Below are 8625 nucleotides of genomic sequence, written 5' to 3' on the forward strand. Positions count from 1 at the left end.
GTAAACAAAACCATTAATGTATGGAAAAGTGAAATTTAGAACGATTAAAGACAACATCCATCAAATAGGTATTTGGGGGGAAAAGGACACTGATACCAACTGTAGGTTATTTTAAAGATAGACATAATTAGCATAGCCTTAGCTATTTTGAATTTTAAAAAGAAAAGGGATTCAAATAGGTAATTTCAGAAATTAGAGTTGGATGTGGTGCTGCAGGATCCCAAGTTCTAGCAGGGCTACAGACTGCATTCAAGATCAACTTGGAAAGAGTCTCAAATAGAAACATTAAAAAGTAGCTCAGTGGTAGAACGCTTGCCTAACTTGAGAGGAACTGAGTTCAGACACCAGTACCCCATGCCCCCAAAATGAATTATCACCAATCTTACAGAAATAGAATGAATTAGAAGAACAGCAAATCGGATAACCTAGATGAAAGAAACTGGAATGTGGAAATATATTACTGTTGTCAAGGTCTTTTAAAATTATTTTTTTTATTTTATGTGTATGAATGTGTTGCCTGCATGTATGTAAGTGCACCCATATGGGTGTCCTCGAAGGTCAGAAGAGGGCGTCAGATTCTCCTGGAACTGGAGTTACAGACTGTTGTTAGCCACCTGTGGGTGCTGGGAATCAAACCCAGGGTCCTCTGCAAGAGCAACCAGTGCTCTTAACCACTGAGCCATCTCTCCAGCCCCACAAATATTTGAACATATTTTTAAACATTTAAAACAAAAGCTTTTTAAATAAAAATAAATGTTTTAAAAGGAAATACAAAGTAAATAAAAATTTACATTTTAAAAAAACTATGGTAGGATTACTTTGAAAGACAACAAGAAGAACCAAATAGCTTAACTCTAGGTCTAGCACAAGTAAAATAGTTAACGCTGGACTGTGCTGCTTTGAGTAACAGCACTGTTGTAGATCAGTCTAAGACTGATCTGTCCACATTAGTATTTCTTTTGTTCTGTTCTTGTTGACTTTGTTTGTTTTTTTTAAGACAGGGTCTCCTTGTAGCGGAAAGCCACATACCAGAACTTGATATGTAGATGAGGCCAGCCTCTATCCTGCAGAGATCTACCTGCCTCTTCCTCCCAGGTGCTGGGATTAAAGTTGTGCACTATGCACGCCTGGCCACTTTAGTATTTCTAACACTAACTCAGTTGTTGTTGTTTTTTTTTTCCTTCTTCTTTTTTTGAGACTGTCTCCCTGCCTGCCGAGTGCTGGGACTAAAGGCATGCGCCACCACTCAGTTTTTTAGTTATTTACCAAGACAAAATTTGTTCTTCGTAGTTAAACAAGGCAACTTTTACCAAACAAGTAAAATTCAAGTCGGGCTGGCCTCAGAAGCTCCAGTTCAGTTATCCTCTCATTTTCCTTTTTACTTAGTTGAGCAGTTTTGCTTGATAGCCCAGGATCACTGGGATGACAGGCAGGAGCCACCACTCCCAGATTACGGTTCTCTTACAGAGTCAACTACTAGATGTGTTTTTCTGCAGTGCAGTTCACAGTGCTAGCTCACTGTCAGGCTCAAGACCACTGTACGTGGTTTTGGTTTTGAGTGGCTGCAGGGACTGGCCAAATAGCTACATCACAGCTCTCTTTCTCCACTTCCTGCCTCCACATTATGATTCAGTCTCTGCACTGCTGTAGCGGCTATAGCTCAGGGCTTTACTGAAAAAGACTAGGCCCCACAAGCACCCATAAGCCCACATGTTTAAAATTGTCAAAAACCAGAACCAGTCTTATCAAAAGGCTGCAGGACAGGCAGGTGCAGGTCAAGCTTCACAGATCAAGCCATAAACAAGTTTTACGGGTAGAACTCCTGACCACCCTGAGGGCCCGATACCAGGAAATCTAGAGAAAAGCATCTGTGCCTCTGAGGTCACCTCCCATTTAGCAATCCCACTTCCCCTTAGCCCCGGCCCTTACCCCATATCTCTGCATACTTTTAAAATTACTGTGTGTGTGTTTGAATTAACAAATAACCGCTCTTCTGCTTCTTTCTGTATCTCGCTTCTGCTCTATAAAAGTTCCACAAACCTGACCTGAGGCGCGCAAGTCCTCCGAGGAGACTCTGTGCCCACACCCACAGGTCATCAAATAAACCTCTTGCTGTTGCAACCCGAAAGGCTGACTTGTCCTCAATGGTTTCACTCTTACATTACGGAGTCTCACTCAGACCATTTCAGTGGAAAACTACTTGTTTCTTTTTTTCTTTTTTGTCTTTTTGAGACAAGGTCTCCCTGTAGCCCCAGCTGTGCTGGAACTCACAGAGATACAGGTGTGCACCACCACGGCTGGCTTCTTTTTTTTCTTTTTAAAGATATATTTTTATTTTACTCATATATATATATATTATTTTACTCATATATATGCCTATGTGAGTATATGTCACATGTGTATGGGATCCCGTGTAAACCAGAAGAAGGTATCAGAATCTCCTGAAACTGGAGTTAAAGACAGTGTGAGTCATTGATGTGGGTGCTGGAAATGAATTTGGGGCCCCTGGAAGAGCTGAAAGTGTGCTAACCAGTAAGCCATCTCTCCAGCCCCTTCTGTGTAACATCTTCCAAACCCAGAGCTGCACTACATTCTGTGTCCAGCATAATCTCCGTAAGCACACCTCAGGAACACCCCCCCACCCCCGCCAATTTAACTGCCAAGACCTCTAAAAGGCCCCCAAGTATATTAAAGGTCTCAGCCCAGCAATTCAGGGCCTTTACCTTCTTTTCCCAACATAGCTCGAACTCACCCATCTACGTCCTGTGGAACTGATTTTCTTGATGGAGTCTTGCTTGTTCGTAATTCTCTAGACTTTCCCTCCTGGTCTGCTTCCTTCTTAGGACACAGCCTTTCTCTTATACTACCTGTTTCTCATTCTATCAGGCTCAAGTTCTATGAATAACTACAATTAATGTTTGTAGACTTCTGCCATAAAACTCTTTCCACCGAGTTTCTAGAGGACAGACTCCTCATTTGGGGTCTGCAGACAAGCTTGCATGGTTGCTATGATCACCGCAGAGCAGTCTAAACCACACAAAAGAGGTTTGGGGAGATGGGATAACATTCTCTCTGGCCTTCCATCTCACAATCCATAGCGACTCAGGGCCAGTGCAGAGTGTGTACCTCACTGTCAGGGTAGGGAGCAACATAAATACCTCTTTATTTTCCTCAATGATTTGAAAAATAGAAAGATTATAGTATATAGTGATTTTTTTTTTTTCTAAACAGGAATAGAGCAGATGGTATACAGTCATCCACATAGCTACTTTATGACTCTTAGGTCATTACTGATATTACTCCTTAGAACAGAGACATTAACAAACCTAGTGACACTGTACTGGTCATACTGGTCTTATACATACTGGTGTGTGTGTGTGTGTGTGTGTGTGTGTGTGTGTGTGTGTGTGCTGGGTAGTTTCTGGCTGATGGGACATTCTGCCAGCACTTTCTTTCAGTCAGATAAGTCCTAGGCACAGTTTTTTGGTGATTTTTTGTCGCAATTGTTTTTTGAGACAAAGCCTCCCTATAACCCCAGCAGGCCTGGAACTTGCTATGGAGACCAGGCTGGCCTGGATCTACCAAGAGGTCCACCTGCCTCTGCCTTCTGAGTGCTGGGGTTAAAGGCAGGCACAACCACACCTGGCACAGTTTTGTTTTGTTTTTTTTTTTAAGCAAAATCATAAGCCTCCGGGAAGTTAGTTTTAGAAAATTATTTCCTTGGATATGATAGTTGCAGTTTTACACATTAAAAAATAAAATCAGAGACTCTCTTTAGAAGTGGACACCATGTCTTCAGTGTGCACTGTCCCTGTCCCAATTGCCACAGACTCCTAGGTTCTGCCCTGGCCAGAGGCCAGAAAAGCCTGAGCAGCTTTTGTTATCTTTCTTCTCCCTCTACACAGCCTAATGAGCAACCACTGCCTGGAAGCTACACACCAGGACAGACCAAAACTGAGGTGCAGGAACACCTGTGGGTGGGCTAGCTCTGTGACCAGCTTACCTCCCAGGCCTCAACCTAGAAAAACTCTTCTAGCTCATAGACGGGGACTCTCTGGCTTCCTTTGCAGGAGCTCTGCTTCCTTGCTTTCTCTTCAGTTCCCTCTTCACCTATAATAAAAATCCTTTTTAAAGACTCAGCCTCGCTGTGGTCTGTGTAATTCATTCTTCTGATATTATCAGCAGTGCCTTCAATTGAGATCCAATCTGTACAGTCCTAGGCATAATTATGAAGCAAAATCACTTGTCAGTGGCTCAGTGGAGACACTGACTTATTAGAAATCTTGTGTGACAGTAAGCGTTTGGCACCCTAAGTACAGAGTTAACACTACCTGAAGCTAGAAAGTCTCCCCTACACTGGAGAACACTGCTTTTATCCTGTTTCAAAATGATGTTCTTTCAATATCCAAGCTTGGACTTTCTCATGTTCTCCTTATATCGAGCAGAGACTGTGAGTCCTTGATCAGTCATGTCTACATCCCTGTTCATCAGTGAAGAAGTTTCAGAAATTGGCTTTTCAGCCATATACAACCATGAAGACTATGGAATCAAAGTGTCAGAGCGGGAAATTAGACAGTATAGAAAGTCAGGAAGAGTTAAGTAGACAGGGAAAGGAAAGAGCTTCTCATCCTGGCTGAAGTCTCTCACATGCTGAGAGTAAACATTGCAGAGAAAAGTCTCTTCACAGTTAAGAGTAAAACATTCTGCCCGCATGGTGGCGAATGCCTTTAATCCCAGCGCTGGGGAGACAGAGGCAGGCAGATCTCTGTGAATTTGAGGCCAGGCTGGTCTCCATAGCGAATCCAGGTCAGCTGTGGCTATAGGGAGATCCTGTGTCAAAAAGACCAAAAAAAAAGAAAAAGAAAAAACCATTCCAGAACGATTAACAAAGTTAGCCATAACAGTTGCCTACAGGAGTCTATATTTTTTTCAAGAAAAGATTATCTTTCAAGAAATATATTTTAAATAAAGGCTGGAGAGATGTCTCAGCAGTTTAGAACACTCCAGAGGACCCAAGGTCGGCTCTTAGCACTCAAAACTTAGCAGCTCAAAACTGCCTGTAGCTGAAGTCCAGAAGAACCAACACCCTCTTCTGGCCTCCATGGGCACCCATGTGCACACACACACACACACACACACATACACACAGATATTTCAAATAAGAATATCAAAACAGAAGTGAGCCATTCCTAAGAACTAAGATCTAAGACTTTTGAGTTTAAACTTTTTTCATTCTCAGCTGCAAGCCTACAAGTTTCTGAGACTCTCAGGGTATGAAGTTTGTTTATAGGCAAAACATATTCCTTAATGGTGCTTAGTAAGGATTCCTTTGTTCACTGTGATCTGTGACCTATAATTTTTTTTCTCCTTTTTCTTTTTTTAATACACCACAATTTTTAGTGTAAGGTGGCCATTTTTTTTGAGGGTGGGAGGTTCGATCTCAAAACAATGTTCCATTTAAGTCTTATTTATTTATTTATTGGTCTTTTTGAGACAGGGTCTCCCAGTAGTGGGGCTGGCCTGGAACCCACTATGTAGACCAGGCTGGCCTTAAACTCATAGACATCCACATATTAAAGCTCTTTTATACAGAAATTGCTATCACGAGTGATATTCAAAATACATTCTAGTGTTTAAGACTCACACAGTAGACATAGAACTCCTACATTTATTCAGTAGCATATACTCAATAAAAGCCAAAAGGCATCAATACAGCTTCTTAAGAAGATATGCAAGTAACAGAAATGAACACTGAGGTACTAGGATAATTTATATTCCTTTTAAGGGATCAAATTCATTACCAAAAAAAAGTGCTTTTTAATGCATAGTGTTAAATCTGTGCTGCCATGTCACAAACACAGGCTTGCCAAGCAGGTGAGGTGTATAAATGCTTCAGTGCCTCACAGAACTGCAATGAAGTGCAACTATAAATAATACTAAAAAAGTTTACCATCTGATCAGTTGGTAATCCTTTCAAGGTATCCAATTATCTTACCCTCTGTGGTACTCTTAACTATCCACATTGATAATCACAACTATTGTTGTGCTTGCTACAAGGAAGGCATGTAACCAGCTTTTTGGCTAAAATAAGATGGGAAGGCATTCCTTGGGTTCTACGTAAAAGTAACCCCTTAAGCAATCTATTGTTACTCACTGACAGGCATCAGTTATCACTGATAACTCCTTCATCATTGTGTTGGAAGGACCCAATGGAAAGAGAATAAACAAAAAAAAAAAAACAAAAACTAATACTATCCCAACAGACTGAGCTGGAAAAATGTAAGCCCGTTAAGATCCAGATGGCACTTGACTATTACTTTATAATGGTTTTTCCTTCAAGTGATACTGTAATATTGCCTCCCAGTTTCTCTCCAAGTGTCGAACAGGAGCACAAAATATAAATACTGGGTCTTTTTTCTTAGACTCTTTTGTCTCGTATGTAGCATCATACAAAGTATATCGGCAATCATTCAGAGGTAGCAACTTCACAAAAGATGTGTAGGGATCCTCTCCAGCATCACCAGTGTCACCCACCAAGATCTGCTTTGCTTCCTCTACAATTGTTTGTCTTTTGTCATCACTTAAACAGAAGAGAACTGCTTGCTTTCTTTTTCTTTTTCTCTTGTGTAGAAGACTTTCTTACTTTCATATCATGAAACTTTTGATGAGTTCATCATCCACTATAACTCCAGATGCCCCAGTGCCTGGTTGAGGCTGTAGCGGCAGCTGGGTTCCAGCTTAGTGTCACTGGGATGAGAAGAAGCTTTTTTCCTTTTTCGAGGCAGGGTCTAACTATGTAATCCTAGCTGGCCTGGAACTTGCTATGTAGACCAGGCTGGCCTGGAACTCCCAGAGATCCACCTGCCTCTGCCTCCTGTGTGCTGGGATTAAAGGTGTGCACACCACATCCAGCTTTGCTTCTGTCTTTCAGTTTTGAATTCTGTCCAATGAATATCAGGAACCACTGGGTGATCTACTTTAAAAAAAATTTTTTTTTGGTCCTCTTTATTAGACAGGGTCTCCCTGTAGCCCCAGCCAGCCTGGAGCTTGCTATGTAGATCAGGCTGGGCTTGAACTCACAGAGATCTGCCTGCCTCTACCTTCCGAGTGCTGGGATTAAAGGTATGGGCCACCACACCCAGCTCTATTTTTTTTTAAGTCCTTAGAAACTCTTGGCACAATAACTTCAGAAGCCCCAAACTATACACATGGCTATGGTTCAGACAGTGAAGTATGAGGGCTGGGGAGATGGAATGAAAACACATGTGTGCCACCATGCCTGGCTTGGAAAAACCATACTGGAAATACTAATTTTTATATTGGACACGAATAGAAAAGAAATAAAGATGGTGAAGATTATAGTGGATTATGCATACCATATACTTTAAAATCTATATTGTGAAACAATAACAGCATAGTAGCATGAGAAAATGGGAATTGGTGCTCTACGTAAGACTGAAGATTGGGGGATGAAGAGTTGACTCTGCAGTTAGGAGCATTGGCTGCTTATGCAGGGGACCTGGGTTTGGTTCCCAGCAGCCACATTGCAGCTAACAACTGTCCCTAACTCCAGTTCCAGAGGATCCAGTGTCCTCTTGTGATCTCCGTGGGCACTGCATGACATGGGTGCACTTACATACATGCAGGCAATACACTCATACAGACATAAAGAATAATAAAAGATAAAAGATTTAAAATATTTTTTAAAAAGCTCGCAGATAGCCGGGCGTGGTGGCGCACGCCTGTAGTCCCAGCACTTAGGAGGCAGAGGCAGGCGGATCTCTGTGAGTTCAAGGCCAGCCTGGTCTACATAGTGAGTTCCAGGCCCTCCTAGGCTACAGGGAGACCCTGTTTCAAAAAGACCAAAAAAAAAAAAAAAAATGCAGATTAGAAGCGCCTCTATGTGACCCTCGTGAAAGAAAATAAACAACAATTTCCTTTCTGACAAGAAATAATACTGGGAATGATGGCACATGCCTTTAATCCCAGCACTGAGAGGCAGAAGCAGGCAGATGTCTGTGAGATCCAGGCCAACCTGGTCTCTATAGTGAGTTCAAGGCCAACTAGGGATACAGGGAGATCCTGTCTCAAAAAGACTAGAGAGAGGGGCTGGAGAGATGACTCAGTGGTTAAGAGCACTGACTGTTCTTGCAGAGGACCCAGGTTCAATTCCCAGTACCCACATGGTGGCTAGCAACCATCTGTAACTCCAGTTCCAAGGGATCCGACACCCTCTTCTGACCTCCACCAGCATCACATGACATGGGTGCACCACATATATGCAGGGAGTACAATCATATACATAAAATAAAAATAATTTTTTAAAGATCAATAAACTTTATGGATGTAAATATAGCATAGCTCAACAAAATACTAGCATTGTGATGTTCCTATACATTAAAATATTAAGTACATATTGAGGTATAACAATCTCAGATATAAGAGATGGGAGCACATGAGATTTAAATATACATTGAACATGCTACTAAAAATAGAAGCGAAAATACCAAAAGAAGATCATATTGATACAAAAGAATCTTCTAACAAGATTCCAGAAACCTCTAGTTTGGATTCTTTTTGTTAATTATTTATTTAATAACCACATACTTAGAAGAAGCATTTCAT

The sequence above is a fragment of the Nannospalax galili genome, unplaced genomic scaffold, assembly GCF_000622305.1.
Source record: "Nannospalax galili isolate Female #2095 unplaced genomic scaffold, S.galili_v1.0 scaffold715, whole genome shotgun sequence".
In the NCBI taxonomy this organism is placed as follows: Eukaryota; Metazoa; Chordata; class Mammalia; order Rodentia; family Spalacidae; genus Nannospalax; species Nannospalax galili.